We start from the raw sequence: 22,504 nt of genomic DNA on the forward strand, positions 1-22,504 counted from the left end.
CAACAACAGGAAATGATGTGGATGGTGCGTTCATCAGTGTTTTGCCAGTTGCATTAGCAAATAGGGCGCAGAATATTTGGAATGATTTATCTTCCATCTCGTAAACAGGTTGTAAGCATCTCACCTCCTTCCAAAAACAATTAAATCAAATACTAAGTCCCAACAAAACCGTTTTCTGTCGTGGTCTCTTATTAGTCTTTGTTAATGAGAGTACGAATCAAAGTCGATCACTAGGAACAGTTTTTGCCTGTATGTAGAGAACCTTACACCATTGGACCGCAGCCTTCGTTTAATCAAAGAACAACACCTTACCAGACGCAATTATATCACGAGACCACGGGATAGTCTTATGCTGTAAGTAGATAGACTTAATGACTAGACCCTAGACTGAGTTCACCCAGAAAAGTGTTATTCTTCAATGAAATATTCCCCCCAGAGTATGCATTATATAAAAGCGATACTGTCAGGTACACTATCGAGAAAACCACATCTTTAAGGACTAGGCAACGATAGTGAGACATGATTGCATTAAAAGCGATTTGCAAAGGATGTATCATTCCTAAGGGAAATGGCGTCTGCACAACAGGAGATGAAGGTTATTATGACGTATCTAAATGACGTCATCTTTTATATTTATAATCTTTTGTCAGTAGGTTAAATTATATATTTTTTTAATCTTCAGTGTACAAATTGATATTACCTCCCTTATAAAATGTATAAATTCAGGGCCATTTTAATACATTTTACAACTGAATGCAACTTTCTTTGACTCTGTTGTAGATGAATCTCGCTAAGAACATATAAATATTGAACATGTATTTTTAGCGTGATACAAAACTACTACTAATTTTAATCACTATGCATATTGGTCTCTTTATCCTTTTAATAGTCAACACATTTTATTTTCCATTTTCCATCGTTAATAATATACAGTGTCATTGTAAACGAAATTAGAACTGCTCCGAGTTTTAAACACAATTTGACGATTTCGGGATCAAGAGTTTAGTAAGAACTATAATAATCAGACATGATACATCATTTTAAAATTTCTCTCTTCTTTGAAGAACCATAATTTATACGATGCTGCATAGGATTGCTAAGTGCAAGAAGTGTCAGGATATTTTATTAAATTAGTTCCAGAAGGTATTTAAAAAAAAACAAGACACCTCCCCCCCGTGACTTGTAACCAATAGTATAGGCCACTCTTAAAATTACTATATGGAATAACACCAGATAATGTTTTTTTTTTCCTCCATTTTCTAGATCAATTGTTAGATCTGTTTATATATAATCGATCGGTCGTAGGTTCGATACAAGCCCAGAGCGATTCTTGTCACCTGCTCTGGTGTCTCCTTGGCAAAGGCACTTCGCTCCCAATTCCTCGGCATGACATAGCTAAGGAAGTGCTCGAAGCACCTTTAGAAACATCTAACAATAAACTCTTTTTCTGAGATAATTACTTTTCATAAGATAACGACTCGTTAATATAAGTAACACACAAGCTGTTAAGTGCTTCAGAAACATTTCAGAACAATTATTTAATGAAAAATATCTTAGTTAATATTTTACAATGCTTGATACTTTTGCTACTATTGATTCTGTGGTACAAGTGAGTTGATTTAGTGACACTATCATATATGACTTCTGACGAGCCGAATGTGAATACCTGTGTATATTATTTTGTTCATATATGTATCCATGGCCACTATAGTTACATAGATTACTCCATTTTAAATCTGTGGGAGGGCATGGGCGAGCATACCTGACTGTTTAAGTTCCATTTTTATAACATAACCTGTTCAAAAATTGAGGACCATGTAGCAGATGGGTCTTTCATGACCATGACCTTCGTTAAGTGAATTTTATTATTATTATTATTATTATTATTATTATTATTATTATTTTTCCTACTGCTTATCCATGACTTAGCATTGTATCCAGCGTACTCTGCCACAGAACCTTTCGCTGACGAATCTTCATTGCATTCATTTGGTAAATCTCTCGACTCCATTGAAATAAACTTCAAGTCAGCCTCAACAGCATATCAATTTGTTGTCAACAAAACATAATGCATGCTAATGTCTCTAAAACGAAATGTACGACAATCGGAACAAGTCAGCGCCTATCGTCTAAATTAGATTTTCTCTTAACTCAAAATAGCTAAGACGTGTTTTCTGTCAAAAAAAAATAAATAAAAAATTGTTATCTACATCGATTAACGTCTCAGCTGCGCTGCAATACACATATCAATCACTCATGTGCAATGGTAGTCAAAACATTACCTGTTAAACAATTACTGCAGAAATTTGTACCGCCCCCGTCACTTGAATTTTGCTTCTAGGGATATATACTAACCCTGATAGTTTACGGGTGTACCGTATAGGAAACACATCCAGCTATAAAATCTATCCAGAATTGACAAACTCCAGAAAGGGCTGCCGGAATAATTCTGGAATTTCCTCTTATGACTCAATCCAAAGTTTTGTTTTCATTTTTCAAATGGCTACCCATACAAAAACGTGTTATTATTTAAATTAAAGTCTTTCCCTAGATTATATCTCTAACCCAACTGACTAAGATCATCAAATACTGAGCTTAATTTCCGATCTGCAACTAACAACGACCTCCAGGATGCGTGGTCGAAAACCAACCATGGCGAAAGCTCATTCCAGAGTGAATGCTACATTAAAGCCTCCCAAGTGAGAACTTTAACATTGTATCCATACATAGTATATGCATGTTTCATTCTATGTATGCATATACGACTTCTTTAATGCTGAAATGTGTATACCTGTGTATAGCTTATTGTTCATATATGTATTTTTTGACCAGTATATTTGCATATTAATTCATTTGAAATCTGGGTGAGCACGCGTGCGAGGATATCTGAGCGCGTGTGTTTGACATTTATTTGATTGTTTGTTTTAATTTATAACATAACCGGTTACAAAAGTTGAGGACGTTATGGCAAACGAGATTTTTATGACCAAATGTGTTATAATTATTAAATAAATTTCGTTACTACTACTACTACAACTACTACTACTACTACTAATAGTAATCATATTATTATTATTATTATTATTATTATTATTATTCCTGATTCAGACTTTACTATCATAAGAATAGTTGAGCTTTTGTCACCACAGCTAATTAAAATCTCATTACAATGGTACGTTTATAGTACAGTAGTACAATGAATGTTAATTTATTTATTTCCAAGATGGGAAAGCAGTAGTCAGTAATCGTTAAGTAAAACGAAATAAATATATGATTTCTCTTTGGTGCATTTTGCGCTAGTAAATAACCAATTTTTGGTATCTGCGCATAGGCGTCTAAAATCTCTGTAACCAACCAATTTGACAAACAAACTTATTAAAATCAATTCTTTGGCATATTTCTGAGAGAGTCATTATTGATTTTTTTCAGCTTTCCAGAATTCTTGACGTTTCAGGAATTACTTGTATTGAATTTGCTTGTAGATTGTAAGCGTTCGGGTCATGGGAAAAGTGAAAATGTCGCATCAACAGATGGATCCATTGTTTTTAAATTTTCTATTATATCTTAAGTTTCATAGGGATTTGTTCATTTTCATTCGTCACCTTTGATCCAGTGTAATTTTGCCAAGAGTATAAGATGATCAACTGCATATTCTGTAATGACTCAATTTCCTGTTTATTCTTGGGGGCGTTCAACAGGCATGCGCCTTCTTTTTTCGTTTTCCTTCTTGTGTCTGCAAGACTTCATTTAATTACTTGTGTAATTTCCGTAATTTCAGACTTATCGCTGAAAACACATAATTTCTATTCTCGTACACCTATTTATGGCGACCTATTGGTCTGTTCTTCATAGCCGGTCACATAACCTCGGCTACCTGAACATTTTATAAATATGACTCGGTAAATCAAGCAGCCAATTAGGTTTCCCCTAGCAAACTTTGAGCTCTATTTTCAGCACGACCTCTATATTCAAAACCACGATGACCTTGTCCAGCTGAAGTATCTTTGCAATAAACAGAGTAATCATTTCGTTTATGTCTTTATAGCGCCACCATGCATTCTGGTTAAGAGGTACGGTAGTTTCTATCGTACCCAATAAAATCGTTTGAAATATTTGAGGAATTATTCACTGGTCAGAGAGTTGCTCTCGAATGTACTTGAAGGTGATGACTGTATAGAGATGGCGTTCATCAGTCTTGTGTATCAAAGTCAGTCCTGGGTATGTGAGGATGCAAATGTTTCAAACCGATTTGGTTTCCTTATGAAACCAACTCTCAACAGTACACTTTTGGCCATTATAACAAACACATTTGAGAAAAGATTACACTGTTCTGAAATAATTTTAATATAGGGGAAAATGGTTATTTCGATGTTAAGCAATTGCAACTGAATTTGAAAGCCAAAGCAAAACCCATTGGACATTTTCAGTTGCCAGATACCAGATATAACGTATAATGTAACATTGCCATAAATATGTAAATATGAATAGTTTGATATTATTGTTATAACTCTATCGTCATATGTAAGTAATATAATGAAGCCAAATCAACAAAGTTTGTAAAGACAACAAACCTTTAAATCGTAAGAATACAAACTGAAAATTTTTAAAGTAGCTTAGAGTATTTTGAATTAAATCCAAAAATCATAAATATTATGTCACTAATCCAAACGTATTAAATATTCCAAATGAATTCCAAGTTTTGATTGTGCAGATGTATGAATAGTCTCGAATGAGCCGATTTACTAATAATCTTGATCTATCACGGCTATATAATCCAGAATGTCTTTAAATGAATTCACAATAATCCCAAGGTTGTCTTTAAGCCCATAATGTAAGTGATAAATATGCAGTTCCAATGAATAATTTAAACAAATGATTCCTCTCAAATTGCATCTAAACACAGCTAAAAGCTCTGCTAATATATTCCCAAAGACTGATATTATGATAGGAATGTAGACTTTGTTCACAAAATCCTTGTATACATTTCTACTTCACGTATGCCTCAAAAGCATTTACTGATGAAAAAGAATCATCTTAATGGAGAATTACACCAATCTGTAAACATGCTTGATTAAAGAACTTTGTAAAGTCATAATCAAGTCCAGGTCTTGAACCCACATTCGAGTAAACAATCTATATATAACTTGCAAACAAGACAAAAACCAGGTACACATTAAAACTATAAAGTCAATATTGGACAAAGGTCAAGTACAACGTACAAATTAAACATACACAGCTGTTATCGGCAGAGACAAATATTGTTTTCTAAACGTTTTACTAACACTTTTGCAATGGAAGAATAGCGATCAATTTAATGCATTACTAAAATGTTCTCCCTGTAAAAATAGCGATTATGCAAATGTGTCATTTAAACGTGTTACGCGTTGACTGCGTAAGAATATCGATCGTGTAAATGTGTATTTAAATGAATTACTAACACTTTATCAGGATAAGAATAGCGAATATGTTAATGTGTTACCAAGACATTGACCTGAAAGAATAGAGATCATGCATATGTGTGATTAAATGTGTAATTAGCATATTGACCTGGTAGGAATAGCGATCATGCACGGTTTACAGGGTGCAAAGTTTAATCTGATCACTAGTGTAAGACTTTGAAATTTTTGGACTCTAACTTTGCATTTGTGCCACATCATACGTTGCCACGCAGCAATTCGCAAATGGTCGCTTGAAACTAATTCAATAATAATTTCAACTAATTGAGTAATGTCAAAAACTATTTGTTATGCAAAGCATGGTGCCGAAGCATTCTTTTAGATGCATGCATAATGATGATGAAAATTCTTTTAGATTGTATGTATGCATGCATGTATGCATGTATGTATGTATGCATGCATGCATGCATGCATGCATGCAAGCATGTATGTATGTATGTATGTATGTATGTATGTATGTATGTATGTATGTATGTATGTTTAATCTGTATTGTGCTTAACGTTTCCTTAACTGAGGGTAGGAGTTTGGGCTCGCCTGTCTAATGTCCTTGTCCATAAACAGCATATAACGTGGTTATTTTTTGTATATGGTTGTAGGTTATATTTTAAGATTATTATTATTTGTAGGTAATTGCTGGTGTACCTGACGTTTGTCATGCTCTTTACTCAAGTTTGAGTAACAGGCTCGTTCCTTTTTGTAACTTCGAATATTCTCGTAATGAACTTTTGATCTTCATCCCGGTCCTCTTATTGTGTCTTAAGCTTTTATATTAAAAATCTTTATATTGGAATTATTTATTCCTGTCTTGAAATGCGAGGCTTTTAGCTGTCTTCAGTTTTAACTGGAGAGGATTTATAAAAAAAGTATTCATTGGAATTACGAAGTGCACATTTATAATTTCGGACTCGATCACTTATTTGAGGATTATTTTGAATTCATTTACATACCTTTTTTATATCCTTGTGATACAGCTATACTGTTAGTGTGTCATTAATATTCCAGGTTAATGATACATAAAAAAACTATTCATTCAGAACATCAATGGAAATCATTCGGAATGATCTATATAATGTTAGGACTATTTGGGATTTAATTCACATTACTATAGGTTCTTTTACATTGCATTACAAGTAAATACATTATCTGTTGAATTTTACGAAACGTTTCAGTTTTTGCTATTTTCTGTTACTTAGTTTAAGACAATATGTATATATGTATGTATGTATGTATGTATGTATGTATGCATGTATGTATGTATGTATGTATGGGAGATTCAAGATGGCCGCTATCGCTTAACCGGCTTGAAGCAGCTGTTCCGTTATTTGTGCCGTTTTCACGATGTTTGTGCTAGTTGCCTGTCTTCATCTACGTTATGGTGTTCATTATGTATTGGTTGTTCAGTTCGTATGTGTTTCTTCATCTGCTTGTTTTGGAAACGAGAACAATTAGACTTTTTCTCAGCTGTTTTGCTCCACTGCTACAGCTTCCTTTGTTTTTTAACAAACCGCCATCACGTGATACTCGCCAGTCAAACCGTTTATGCTATGATGGACTCTCATTAATTGCTTTAAATGACCACTACTTGGCTCTCCACACTACATTGTGCTCTAGACTAAACGTACTGTTACTACATTCATCATTCCCTAAATGTAAACAGAAGCGGAAAAAGAAACGTTGTTTCAAAGCTGGCCGGCGTAGAACAGGAAGAAGAATTCCAGTTATCTCCCTTATGCTCTTTCCGGCTCAACAATTTAAAAATGCGAGCGTTAATTTAGATAACTAATTCAAATCCCTATTAATTCGTCAATCTTTGTGTCAACGTTCCAAGAGATACCTCTGCGTATTGCATTATTCAATGCCCAATCAGTAGGACCACCGGAAAAGCACACATAAATAGTTAATTTTATCAACGACCAGAATATTGACGTCTTGTTCCTGACAGAAACATGGCTAAAAACATCAGGCGATGAACCCAAGTGTGCGGATCTAACACCCACTGGTTACTCCATCAAGTCGTTCCCCCGTAACTCTCGCGGAGATGGAATTGCTGGCATCACAAAGAACTCCATGATCAAGCGTCTTAACCACACCACAACATTAAATTTCGACCACACATCGTTTGAACTAGTCCAAACCACACTCACACTGGAGCAAAGGTCAGTCCATTTTTTCTGCCTATACCGCCCTTCTCCTAGTAGAAAAAACAAGCTGACTGAATCTCTCTTTTTGGAGCAGTTTCCGAATCTCCTGGACCATGGAAATTCAACAGGTGGCAACCTGATTATTCTTGGAGATTTCAACTTTCACTTTGACTGTCCCGGAAACCCAAACACATCAAAACTCCTAGATTACAATAATGTTTTCAACCTCAAACAGTCAGCTAACCAACCCACCCATAAACATGGTCACATTTTAGACTGGAGTCTTCATAGACCTGCTAATAAAATTCTACGGTCCTCCCTGGTATCCCATGAACTTGCATCAGATCACCTCTGCGTTATATGCCACCTTGACGTATCAGTCCCTAACCCCCACCTTTATCTGCTACTAAGAGAAACCTCCGTGTGATAAATAGAACCAAACTAATGCATGCCATCCAAGCAAACCTAACAACTTGCTTACCACCTACAGCAAAACAACTCGATAACTGCCTGAGTTCATTGCTCGACAAACATGACCTAGCTACTAAGTGCAGAATATCAATTCAAAAGTGTTCTCCATGGTATAGCAGTATTAGGGACCAGCTTCGCACTGCTAAAAGAGACCGCCGTAAAGCTGAGAGGCTTTGGCTTTCCACCAGACTCACTATTCATAAGCAGATCTATGAAGCCGCTAAGAAAAATGTCACAAATACAGTCCATGCAGCGAAATCAGCCCATTACACTACTAAGATCATGGAAAGTTTCAGCTGCAAGAGCTCTTTGAGATTACTAACAAGCTAATGTCAAGGAACAAATCTACACCACTTCCAACTACCTTCTCTCCAGTCGACCTTCCAGACATGTTTGCAAATTTCTTCCGTGACAAAGTACAAACCATTAGAGATAAGCTTGACACCACAATTTCAATTGACTCGTCGTCAACATACAGTTGGGATACAGAATTTGAGCGGCAACCATTAGCAGCATTTGAACCTGTCTCTATGGATTTCGTACGTACAATCGTGATGAAGAGTGCACCAAAGTCATGTGAACTTGATCCAATTCCAACATCACTGCTGCTTGAGTGCTTAGATCCAGTATTGCCTTCACTAACTGATGTTATTAATACTTCTCTCTCATCCGGGGAATTCCCATCATTTTTCAAAACTGACATTGTAAAGCCTCTGCTGAAGAAACCAACACTAGACCATAATGATTTAAAGAACTACCGCCCAGTTTCTAATCTCCCATTCATATCCTAAATCTTAGACAAGGTTGTTCTATCCCAGCTTGTATCTCATCTAAATTCAAACAGTCTTTTTAACAATGTACAATCTGCATATCGCCCTTTCCACAGTACTGAAACTACCCTTCTAAAAGTAGTTAATGACATTCTCTCTGCTTTGAATAGCGGAAAGGTTACAGTCCTCGCCCTCCTTGATTTTTCTGCAGCATTTGACACAATAGACCATGATATATTACTTCACCGTCTCCAGCATGCATTTGGCATTCATGATACAGCCTTACTGTGGTTCAAGTCCTACCTGGTCAACAGGACACAAATTGTGTCTGCAAATGGAATACACTCCAGCCCAGTTGATCTATGTTGTGGTGTTCCACAGGGGTCTGTTCTTGGACCTGTTCTCTTTATTATATACACCCAGTCGCTCTCAAGTGTCATACATCATCATCCAGTGTCTCACCAATTGTACGCTGATAACACCCAAATATACAAATCTAGCCACCCAACTGAAGTTGATGCTACCATCTAAGGTGTAGAGAGGTGCATTTCTGATGTTAAATCATGGATGACATGTAACAAGCTGCAGATGAATGATGTTAAACTGAGGCCATTCTGATCACAACACAAAGACTTTCTTATTCACATTATTTACCTCAAAAAATAAATATCATCAACACCACCATTAAATTCACACGGGGCCCCGAGTGGCCGAGTGGTCTAAAGCGCTCTCCGTTACGGATCACTGCCATCTCACCTCTGTCTGCATGGGTTCGAGTCTCGGATTCGGCCAATGTGGATATGTGAGAAAGCTTGCCAGTAGCTTCTCGAGGGTCGGTGGTTCTTTCCGGGGATTTCCCGGGTTCTTCCTCCACCATTAATACTGGCCGCCATGTATAGCCTATCGTGTGCTGAAAAATGGCGTTAAACCCTACAACAACAACAACAACATTAAATTCACACAATCAGAACGAAACCTAGGTGTTACTCTGGACAGTACTCTCACATTGCACCAACATGTCATGAACATATGCAAGGCTGCATATCTTGAGCTGAGACGCATCAGCTCCATTCGCAAATATCTTTCAGTTGATGCCACTAAAATACTTGTGTGTTCATTAGTACTTTCAGGACTGGACTATTGTAATGCAATTCTGTCTGGTTCAATATCTGCTCCAGAAACTTCAAAACGTTCAAAACACAGCTGCTAGGATCATACTTAGAGTACCACGATCAGAGCACACTTACCCGCCGCTCTGTACCCTACACTGGTTATCCATTCGATCCAGAATCAAACACAAAATGTGTTCTCTGTGCTACGTTTCACTGACAGACTCTAGTCCAACATACCTATCTGACCTCACCCATGTGTACACACCAGCAAGATACTTACGCTCCTCTTCTGACAATCGTATACTCATTATTCCCACAATGAAAACAAAGTCATATGGACAGCATTCGTTTGCATACCAGGGCCCAGCAACGTGGAATGAATTGCCCACTGAACTTAAACATAAAGACATAGTGATCCCATTCAAGAGTGCTCTCAAAACTCACTTATTTCGACTGCAAGAACAAACTTAAAGACCTAATGTTCCTACCTTAAATATACTCAGCATGTGTTTTATGTTTTCTAATTTCATATATGTTTTTTATCTTAAAGGTGTTGTCTAATGTTGTAAAGCTCTTAGAGCTTCTAAAGATTAGGCGCTATACAAAGTCCTCATTATTATTATTATTATTATTATTATTTACGTCCGTACGTACGTATGTATGTATGTATGTATGTATGTATGTACGCATATATATCAAGGTATCTCGATTCATCGGATTGTTTCTACACTTACACTCTACCTACACTTTCTTCCTGTTTCATTTAAAAGTATGACTCTAACGGTATATATACGTTGTAATAGATGCACTAGTACATGCTAAAATTTGACTGTATTGTATGCATGGGGAAAGACGCAACTGGTTCAAATTTGTGTGAAACCCGTATGCCTTGTAAAATCTATGACAATAAATAGTATGAGAATGAAGACAATATCAGTTTTTTTTTTCCATAGTAGACTTTGTCGAGTGTTGAATACATAGTTTACACGGTTATCACTGAAATACAGTATACAAAACCTTTGAACACTCTTGGTGTGCCCAACCTCCTCTTGCATTTGTGAGTATCTGGAGAGCAATTCGTGTTTACTCTTAAACGTCGTCTTAATAAGTACCATGGCATGTATTAACACAGCATTCGAGTTTTGGACTGGAAATCTTAGAAAGGTGGAGGAGCGGACGAGATGAAATTTAGCAGGGGAGAGGAAGGCAAATAAGTCCTCTATATGCTTCTTTTCTTTTTCTACAACCACTGTCATCTGCTAGTCGATCCTCACATAGTGAGTGTCACTGCGCCACTTTCCATTCTACTTAGACACATTGTCAAAACCATACAGCCATATATTAAAAGTGGGCTTGCAATATGTCATAAGGCCATTTTCCATGCGGCTTAGACTGTCAAAGCCCATAAGTCACTTATTGACAGTGGGCTTGGAACACGCACGAAGACTAATTTAGATATCGCTTAGACCAGTTGTCAAAGCCACAAAGCCCCTTGTTGACAGCGTAATTGCCAAATGATTTTAGGACGTATGAGTGCCCGTTTGCTTTCCAAGCTCATCTTGGTGATGGATAGTTACTAAATGTGAAGCCACACAAAAAACAACGGCTTACAAAAGCACACCCATTTCACATTCACAATGATATTAAAGTCTTTAGATTAGACGTGTGAGAGAGTTTAATTTCTATTCGAGTCTGTCTTTAGTAACCCCTTCCCCCAAAATCATGTAATCTAATACTTTTGTAAGTATGGTGGAAAAATGGTTACACTTTGGCTCAAATGGTAAATGAAATGTATAAAGTAAAAAAGCGATCGAATTTGCTTCAACTAAAGGATTGTTTTTAAAGAATCTTCAATATGGCAAACTGTGACAGCTACTTCACAACGCTCACTAATGATGACGTTCACGACATATTAGTCCCAAGAGCCAGCGTAATTCCTTTAAAAGATATATAATGTAATAAAAAATGGGTGCTGAAGTCGATTGCATAACATAGGAAAACAAGATAAACAATGAACGCAAAAAGGTATTGAATTTCTAAAATTGTAATGAGTACATTAAAAGGATTCATTGTTTAGAAGAAAGAAAAAATTGATTTGAACCTCGATGATAAACTTTGATGTTTTCGCAGTAAAAGATGAGGACAATTGTTAAATGTCATCTGACTTTAGCGATCAATCGTTTTTAATTTTGGCCGGTCGATTTCAGGCGCACTCAGTCGAACCAATATATTTTTATTTCAATTTCCTGGAGATAATTCATTTTAAAGTTAATATAATGGCTATAGTTAGTTCGTTTTTGTACATACTCCAACAGAAGAATATTTGTAAAGGTGTTTAGTGGCCACAATTTAAGAAAGATAAATCTAAGTCCCCCCTCCCAAAAAGTTGTTCCGAATCAATGCCACTTACTTTTTCTTCCACCAGTTTATTTCTCTAACAGGGAATAGTTTTGAAAAATAATGCATTATAATTTCAAGAAAAGTATGAATCGCTTCTATTTTGCACAGTCAATAATTAATTTATGCACAAAAACCCCCATATAATATTTTCTTTTATCTCCACTTATATCTGACACATTTCATCGAATGGCACAAAAATCCGTTTTAGTTGAGGTTTTTTTTGCATCACATTCTCAAATTTATTTGATATTAACGTAATAAAGAACACTTCAATTTCATTATTACCAAACCTGCTACTGCATCGAAGCTTAGAAGATTAAACCTACTCTTCAGCACCCCAACCCCTATCGTAAATACAACTCACTTTTAATCACAATGATAATCTGATCATTGGGAGAGTGGTCGGCTTGATCGGACCTAATCTGCTGTAATAAATTAAATATTTAAGATTTTGTAAACTACTTTGCACTAGCTGACCAGAAAGCAAGACCGATTCAGCAATGCAAACAAACCGGCATTTTAACATTGTTGTCATTACAGGGGAAATAATTTTGCATAGACACGAACAGCGCAAATTTCTTCGATAAGAAAGGAAGAAAAGAAAAATGTCCATGATTGAAAGGTGACGCAGTTTCCATTTATTTATTCCAGTTTGCAAAATACTCGTTTTGCTTGCTGCAAGTACAACTTCTGTAGGCACATACATACAAAGTTTGCATGGAATGGTGGGAACTCTTGTATTTTCTTATGTTATATTTAAGGATATATTATACAGTTCATATTGAGATATTGAAATATCAGGGAAAAACTATTATAGCGATATCTCTTTTGGAACTACTTTATCTTTCCATTTAGGACGTATATCTGCCATTATGTATATGTTTCTGCATTTAATTTCATGTGTTTCTTCTTCTTCTCCCTCTTCCTCTTCTTCTCCTTCTTCTTCTTCTTCGTCTTCTTCTTTCTTTCTTTCTTTCTTTCTTTCTTTCTCTCAATCTGTCAGGAATCTCTCTCTCTCTCTCTCAATCTGTCAGGAAGAATTGATCTGAAAATGTGTCAAGACTGTTGAACCTCTAGTATACACTTTGGTCCCATAAAGAATGCCGAAACATTAACCCTATATATGGAACGTTAGTCTTTCAATATTAACATTAATATAATTATTTTTCCACGCGAATCACGCATATTCTCAGTTACGGAACCTACATGACCGGTTGTTATTTGAAATTCTTCGACATCCGTACAGTATCGTGTACCTGTTACAATGAACGACAAACTATACAGAATTTTAAGAAAAGAAAACCTCTTAAAACCTTGTCAATTAAATATAGTAATAAAATTGCTTATGTGTCAATTCAAAACCGAAATGAGGTGACAATTGAAATTTGAGTGCATCGTATACAGCCAAAAAATCTCTCATTAATTTGACAAAATACACAAAATGAAACATCATAAAAATAATATAAATTTGTAAAACGTCGTTGTCCTGAATTGATTGTACAATTGTGCAACATATTTATATCGATGTTGTAATGCAGTCGTTTAACTCATTGACATATAATGTAGAAACACATCCTTGCAAGTCTAACATTTTTTCCTGATCAGTAGATATGAGGAATATTTCATTCGAGAAGTGGAACATATTGTATAGTCGTTCGTAAAATTCTTTCACTTCACTCGTAAATATTTACTTATGTTTACTCGAAACTGAAGATATTCTCTCTCTCTCTCTCTCTTCATATGAACAAAACTTTCTATATTTCACACCTGAATTATAAAATATCTCCTATCTGAAAACAAATGCAGAGAATGATTAAATTACATTCGTGTTTTGTTTTTTAAGTTCTTCACGTTTTTTTTTACAGATACTATAATAATAATAATAATAATAATAATACTGTAACATACTTGTTTCAATGTTAATAAGATACTTTACGAATATGGCAAAATTCGTAAATTTAGGAACCAATGATGGAGGGTGGTGTTCGTATAATTATGTTTTCATTGATTTTTGCGTATCGTGTAAACGATATGGAGATAAACGGATATTAACCTAAACTTGCCAGACCTTCAGGAGGTCTGTTCATATATATTTCAGTAATCATGATACACGTTTTAACTGCAAATAAACGATAGCTTACTTGAATAAAAAAAATAATGCAACTAATTTGATAAGCGGAAAACATTTTTTTTTTTGAAAAACCCGTTTTTATCAATCGAACACATGTATTTTGCTTAGTCTATTGTACTTGGACGTTTAGAAGCTTTGAGTCGCGTTTTTACTTGGCTCAATGCCAAAGTTGGTGACAGCACTCAGTAGGTGAATTCCATGCTATTTACGTATTAAAACAGAGTGGATTGTAATTAGTTAAGCCATAGTGGATTAACTGAGATATTTTCGCATTTACGATAGTAAATGATTATGGTATATAACACACCTTATCGTGCAAATTTTGGATTGAAATATTATTACAAACATAATGTGTTTCCATGACCATTATAATTGGCTCAGAAAAATCATTATCTCTGAAATCAGTAATCTTACAAAAATGGGCAATGACGTCAGATGTTATGTTTATTAATGCTTAATTGTAAGCGATATTGACAAAACTGAATACCGGTGACCAAATACAAGTACGAATGGTTCAATGGAGAAATGAGTTTATAGTTCATATAATCCATGCGTGATTAACATATTTACGTATCAAAGATATATTAATTCCAAAAAGAGAAAAAATAACAAACATGTGTAATACAAATGTATAAAGAATACGATAAAGTGACTTTTTTTTGGGTAATACAAAAGAAGAAAGAAACAGTGTAATAATCTTGCAACCTTGTATCAATCTACGAATGCGGAATACTTTAAGAGTTTAGGCAGTGGCTCTATGTCTCAATCGATCTTACAATTCGTCGAAAGTAAGCCTCATCGTGGATTACGTTCCTTTGAAAGATAATGTCACTACCGTAACGATTTAAATTAGAAATGCCACAGTACGTTTTGATAACTACATCACGCTTAGCTTTGACGGCATTTTCTGCAATATTTTCTCTACATGGAATTTAGTGCAGAATGTGAAAAACACAAAAGAATGAATTCTTTCCATTTAGCGTCGGAGCACAGGGTTGACAAAGTTCCTATGTAGCACGCGGAAGACATAGGAATAAACTGATAGCAAAATGTCTCAAAATGTATATTGAACATGATAGTAGAGTTCTTCGTTTTCTACATAATTTGCTTCAATAAAATATCTAAGTTCCTGAAGTACTGAAATATAAGGTGCCATCTTAATATCTGGTTAGTTTGTGATGCTCATTTTCTTCAAGGAAATGCCTTATTGAAAGATTTATTTTCGAAATAGACTTGTTGTCTAACAATCTGAACTTAACATCCGCACTAGTGCATTCTAATAATACACTATGATGTCATTTCACTGAATGAGACTCTATTCCTCTAATTTCCGACGATATTAAAAATATTAAATTAAAAATAGTTAACTTGTGGAATAGCATTCAATAAAAACATCATCTGTTGAGTCACAAGTAGTCTTTACAAGAGACATGCAGCCAATACTGCAGTTAAGCCGTACAGTTATTCTTATTCTTGTAGGTGGGGTGAAGGTAGGTACTCTCCAAATAGGCATGTTTTATATTATATATATATATATATATATATATATATATATATATATTATAATTTTGATGTTGCTGCCGTGATTTCCTCTGAAATAATTTCTAGGCGAATATGAATTGTACAGTCATTGACCTAAACGTATTGCTAAATATTGATTATTGCCTACCGCGGATAATGATGAAGGCAATTATTTGTCACGTGACAATGATTAGGTTTTGCAAGTCGAGGCAGTTTAGAAAGCATATTTGAGAAGAAATTTGTTAACTACTATTTGGGCAATGCAACATATTTATTCATAATTCGTTCTATGGGCTTTTAAGCTTTGACATTTGGCCACTCTGAGAGATTAATATGACGTTCTAAAGTGTGCTCTAGATCCATTATACCTTGCCTAAAACAATTGAACAACTGAAGCTATGGCGCGAAGTTGAATCACATTGTACTACCGGAACAGAGAGAGAGAGAGAGAGAGAGAGGGGGGGGGGGTTAGTACATTTTTTCACCACATTAACAGGAAAACTATTTAACAGAAAACGACCCCATTACTACGAGCCATCATATGGTATTGATTGGTTCGCTTTTATGGGGCTTTGTGGGGTCACAACTCCAATAATTTTCTCACGAATCATACAACGTTTATGATACATTTTTGCATTACCTGCTTTTTTGACTAGTTGTAACACTTGTGCTTCTTCAGTTTCAATTTTCAATTATATTTTACTGACGAGAATATCATATATATATATATATATATATATATATATATATATATATATATATGGATGATGGATGCACACACACACACAAATATACACGTATCAAATATTGATTGGGGTCAGGTTCAAGTTGAGAGATTCATTAATAGCAAGGAAATCATATATTGATGGAATGTAAGTAAATCATTCACGTGATATATGGAGGAAGAAACCAGTCAGAATCTCTATTTTATAGAATCAATATTGTCGGTGTCAGTAAATATACAAGGTTTTTGGTTTCTATCCAAAGTGTTCTGCCCATATATATCGGTGTCGGTAAAAAGGGAACGAACCCCTTAATTGTGTAAAGTGAATGCTGTTCTATGAATCCAATTGTTCAATACACTCAGATATTTTTCATATGTAAAATTTGTTTTGAAAAATTCATTAAATCTCAAATGTACACTAAAGTTTTTAATATAACTCAAGAAATTAATAAAAATATCCATCGGTCTTGCTTTAAGATCGATGAAAAACAATTTCATATTCACCTACTCAGAGCATAACCACATATTTGGAAAACTATATCATTCCAATATTAGGTAGATAAATTAAATCAATTTGCATTTTCCTTTTCTCTTAATTTATGCCAGTCCTTGATGATTCTGGAAATCATCTTTTGCTTATGGAGATTTGGATTGAACTCATTTTTTATTACCTGTTTGCATGCGAGATATAACTTAACACTTTTTATAATTTTACTGCGTGCTTCTTAAAATGCTTCTGAGGATGAAATATTCATGTTTCTAAGGCAGAAGATAATATAGGTAATATTCGAGTGTCAGATAGTTCATAGCCAAGTTTGAAATATCATTACAATTATCCTTATATTACACAACAAAATAAGCATAGGTTTTACATCTTTTTCTGCTACCTCTGGTTGTGCCAGTGAAAACTTACAATTGCTGCTGGATAAAGACCTAAATAGTTTTATTGTTAATCATCGTCGTCTAGCGTTTTCCCAAATATGTTCCATTTTTTAGATCTCTTCGAAAACCATTTTAACCGAAGACCATTGTTGTTGTACATTCACCGTTAAACTCCATTTAATACATCATTCATGCAGCCTATCAAGTAATAACTGAACTCCCTCAATAGTTTCCGAAAACAGGCCCAGATAGTCAGTGAAGAATACTTAAAAAAACAAAGAAATAATTGTTGGTTTAATATTATATGGACTTGTTAACGAAGTTAAAGATCTTCAAGGGATAATGAATTTGAATATCCTTAAACCAGTCCAACATTTTTATGAAAAAAGAAGAAACTTAACCAAGCTGTATTACATGAGATTCAAAAAATGTTTGTGCATTAGTCTCACAACGTTAGAAACCCCAGCGTTTACACGAGGTTTGAACATTATATACCAACGGCCGTTTTCATATACACTGTCAAAGATCTCTGTAAAATTAATAAAAGCTATGTACAGCCTTTGCTGTGTAATATGCATAGTAACAATGATATGCAGTACAAAAATGATACACCTTTTACCAATACCGTGCTTAAAAATGATAATTATATGACTAAATATTCAGTATATTGCTTAAAATTCGTGTGAAACGTTGGATATGAAACTAAGCATGGTAATACCTCTCTGACCATTCAACTTATATTTATCACAGTGTTCAATTATGGGAACAATGGAATCATCGCCACATCTTCGAAAAAGTAATCAATGTTAAAAACAGCAGTCAAAATTTTACTTAGATATGGCTCTCAAAACTTTGAAAGATTAGTGACCGTATAAATATTGTCATCAATTTCAACGTCATTTCCATATGTTATTGTTTGCTCGAACCTTTTATAGCCTTTAAAATTTCACCATCAATTACATATCCAGCTCAGGAAACACCAATATATATATATATATATATATATATATATATATATATATATATATATATATATATATATATATATATATATATATATATCCTATCATTATATTCTTTCCTGCGTTCTCAAAAATGTCCCAAATTCCTTCTGATTGCTAGTTTTCAAGTCAGACACCTTTCTCAAAAGTTTCCTTGATGAATTCAATTTTGAATTATTTTACTCTTTTTATACAAATTCTTTTTCGGAAACACGACATGCCTATCAACATCCCTACGTGTAGAATGAAATAAATTAACAGAGGTATATAATCTTTGGTTCTTTTCTTCAAAGTATTCATTATACCACTTTCACTAGTTGTCAATGCTAGGCTTTGCATGTTGTGAAAAAAGAAACAAAACTGGTATCAAAGGTAGGCAAAATACACTAATACTATATCAACGTATGGCTAAATATCATACAGAGTCAAACAATAGCTCACGGTCAGTTTTCAAGAACGTTAAGAACCGTATGCACTCTCTTACAAGTCGAGTCCAGCAAAACATGGACTCTAATATGCCATAGCACAATGTTTCGGCAGACCATGTTGTTTGTTCTGATGTTTACACCTAACACTTTGACTCGACTTATAAGCGAGTATAATAGGTTGTCATCAAGAAACTACTTTTGCCATCTAAGATGTATTCATAAGAAATCTGTACTTATATTGTTATTTCTACTCCTAACACGTTGATGCAAATTCCATATGGCTATGATCAGGAAATTTCTATGAGGTCATGTACACAAAAATCAATACTAAGAGAACCACGATAAATAATGCAGCATATGTGTTTATTCTATAAAAGCCTAAGAAATATAGAGAAGTGCATCCTAGCATTTGCTACCGCGCGACTGGCTCTGTTGCAGGAATGGACTTTCCATTTTTTCATTTGGCAGTCAGTGTGCATCAAAAATATATTTCTGACAGACTTACTTTGTGTTAAACAAGGCTACTGCATTTTGTCAATGAAACCTTATAATATACATACACTTAGAACTGTCTTCTGTAATATATTAATATATCCTGTACCAGCCATCCGTCAATGCTAATAGATCAATCGACTATCGAGATAGGAAGTAGATTCCCTTCGGAATATTTAATATCTACACAAGATGAACGTAAATAATTTACGTATTTTCCAGTTTCTTCGCTTGCCTTCTACACCCATAATTGGTATTTTCCCCAGGATTATATAGGATGTTTAAGCAAATATAGGATTGTGAATGCTGTTGTTGTATTGGTGGGTTTAACGCCATTATTCAGCACAACCTATACATGACGGCCAGTATAAATTGTGGAGAGAGAACCCAGGAATACCCTCCCGCAAGAACCACTGACCCACGGGAAGCTACTGACAAGCTTTCTCACATACATACAGTGGCGGAGCTTGAGACTCGAACATACGCGGACTAAGGTGAAATGGCCGTGACTGGTAAAGGCGAGCGCTTTAGACTACTCGGCCATCCGGGGTCCCGATTAGGAATGTACTAATTGCTACATATGCTAGAAGGATTACTCCCGCACACGTATTTTGATCGTACCTTGGAAAAGCTGATTCGACAATCATGAAATGATCCGAGTATTAAATTTAACCAAATGTTAACAGTTAAGATAAAATTTGAATTTGTAAACCTTTTCTGATTAAACAAAACGATGGAATCGGAAAAATAATTGAAGATTTGATTCGCATTTTTTTTCTTATCACATTAGTTATGGGTTTATTATTTTTGTTGTTAGTTTGGCTGTCTTGATTCTGAAATCTTGTTTGAAGATCAGGAAGTTTCGTGGATAATGGGCCTGGACGTTTTTAGCATACAGTCATATTACTCTCACATGTGATAGCTAATTAATCGAGATAACCTGCTCATTTTGGTTAAAACAGCGGATCAATGCACATATTTTGAGGAACATATTGAGGTAATTTCGCTTCAGCAAAAATATTAGCTTTATTTATTATGGACGTGATGGGACAGGATATCATGAATTTCTTCAACATGGAAATGAAAGACAAAAAAAAAAAAAAAACAACCCTCAACAACTATAAGTATAATATCTTTGTCAAGTCCCCGTATTTTAAATTAAAGAAAAATAATTAAGTTTTCTGAATTTGTTAGTGTACTTAAGGTATATACCACTAATCAAATAAGATACCAGTTAAAGTGTTTTCTCTCTGAATGTACGCAGTGTTTTCGCTGTTATACAGTTCTTTATTTTAAGATTTAAAAACATTACTTTTAATTGGAAAGATATGGAAATTATTATGCTGACTTGCCATACAGTGCTAATATATACATATATGCAACCTGTGGTTCTTCAGTATGAACCGTATTTAATATACAATACATAACATATATATTATCTACATCTAGCTTACAAAATGTTCTTTCTCAGAATTATTCAGGAATATAATTTGACATGTTATCTCAAACGTAAATGCTTCAAATTTATTTGTTTCATTTTTACAGTTATCAAATCATACACGGATTACTGGCTGATTATAAAATATGTTTCTCTTTCACATTGGCATTTGTAAGTCAGACAACATCAGAGCGAATTTGCATGAACATGCTTCCATATGTCAATGTCATTACCAAACCATTCTTAACCCTCACACATTTATGTCCGAAAGCATCGTACATATAAGATGGTAAACGTCGACCTTTCCGAAAATCTACCAATGTATCTGAAGTCGACTCTTACGTTGCTGAATACGATAGTGTTACTGCCAATACGTGCTTGGTGTTGCATTTAAGGGCACATCTCCTGACAAAGATTGATCACGTCAGCTTGTAATTAGCATGAATCTCGGTGAACATTAATCCAATTTGACGTTGTAACACGTATCAATCAAATATGTTATTTGGTATATGAAAATATCCCTTGATCAATGGCCTACGATTTCGAGACATAAATCAAGGAGAGGAAGAATCAGAAGAGTGATTAGATTAAAATAACTTTTAAGCACAGATTAAATGATTATACCAGCCGTTATGTATGTTTTATCCTGATTCACTTCCAACCCACGGAGATAACTTCAAAGGATTGATAAAAATGGCGATAAATAGAGAAGAAAAGAAAAAGTGGTTGCATAAAAGCAAGGACGTATGTGGTAACGATTACATAAATCATGTTCGTTATTGCTTTATCTGTCTAGAGTGATGTAGGTTTAAAGGTTTTAAATGTACAGAAGTCATTAAACTCGTGTCCATAAATTATGTTCATTATTGCATCATCTGTCTATAGTGCTGTAGGTGTAAAGGTAAACTGTACAGAAGTCAGTCAGCTCGTGTCAATAAATTATGTTTATGATCTGGGCTTGCTTTCTCGCGCAAAAATGAACTCAGAATAATGTACAAGAGAGAGTATATTGAATCAAACTGTTCAGTGCAAATATAAGGTTACTTGACTAATTGAATGAACTCATCGCACGGTGTATTCTTGTTACAAAGGCGGAAATGACAATGGATCATATGTGATTGTGGCTTTCTATGGTTATAAAGTATTTCGCTTTCATAGAGTCTTGTCCCCCATTACCCGTACTGGAAAAGATTTATACATTCATATGAATCATATACAATATATTTGTTGTACATAAGGAATTAATATCAAATATTTATATATAATATTATTGTGGTGCATGGATGTATATTTATAAAGCGTTAAATAATATGGTGAAGGGGAAGAGGAGGAAGACAAAGATGATTATGATGCCTGCTGATGGTTTTATTTTAATATCCTATTTGATGATGATACAAAGATTATGTTACTAATAATTTCAATCTTCATGACGGAAACACAAATAGTAATAATAATAATAATAATAATAATCGTTGTCGTCGTCACAATCATTATCACGTCATTATTATTTAAATATTTGCCATGACCCATCTTACA

General features: G+C 34.5%; 1 protein-coding gene across 1 annotated transcript in view; it reads left to right on the plus strand.

Annotated features, from left to right (window-relative positions):
- LOC149799665 (potassium voltage-gated channel protein Shal-like) overlaps positions 1-22,504 on the plus strand; it is a 118,428-nt gene that overhangs the window by 76,438 nt on the left and 19,486 nt on the right. The gene's annotated exons all lie outside the window — the stretch shown is intronic.

This window comes from Sinohyriopsis cumingii, chromosome 5 (genome assembly GCF_028554795.1).
Source record: "Sinohyriopsis cumingii isolate HCF-2022 chromosome 5, ASM2855479v2, whole genome shotgun sequence".
NCBI classification, from domain to species: Eukaryota; Metazoa; Mollusca; class Bivalvia; order Unionida; family Unionidae; genus Sinohyriopsis; species Sinohyriopsis cumingii.